The sequence below is a fragment of the Penaeus monodon genome, chromosome 34 (assembly GCF_015228065.2).
Source record: "Penaeus monodon isolate SGIC_2016 chromosome 34, NSTDA_Pmon_1, whole genome shotgun sequence".
Taxonomy (NCBI): Eukaryota; Metazoa; Arthropoda; class Malacostraca; order Decapoda; family Penaeidae; genus Penaeus; species Penaeus monodon.
Genome location: NC_051419.1, coordinates 24,176,390 through 24,176,630, shown reverse-complemented (window position 1 = coordinate 24,176,630; position 241 = coordinate 24,176,390). Strand labels below are relative to the sequence as shown.

Below are 241 nucleotides of genomic sequence, written 5' to 3'. Positions count from 1 at the left end.
TGACATACGCGGTTGTTAATAAGAGTAATCAAGTGTCGATAAATTGCTGTGTGTGAGCATTATGAATACTAATGATATATAAATTGTTAAAGTCAGATTTTCTTTTTTTCAGTATTTTTTTTATTGAGAGGGGGGGGGAAAGAGGGGGGGGAGGTCGTTTTTTCTTCTTCCTCCTCCTATGTGGAATGAAGGGAAAAAGTTACCATTGTGATAAACATGATATTAAAGGCAACAGGATGAA

General features: G+C 35.7%; 1 long non-coding RNA gene across 1 annotated transcript in view; it reads right to left on the bottom strand.

Annotated features, from left to right (window-relative positions):
- Positions 1-241, bottom strand: part of LOC119594933 — a 99,120-nt gene that overhangs the window by 60,570 nt on the left and 38,309 nt on the right. The gene's annotated exons all lie outside the window — the stretch shown is intronic.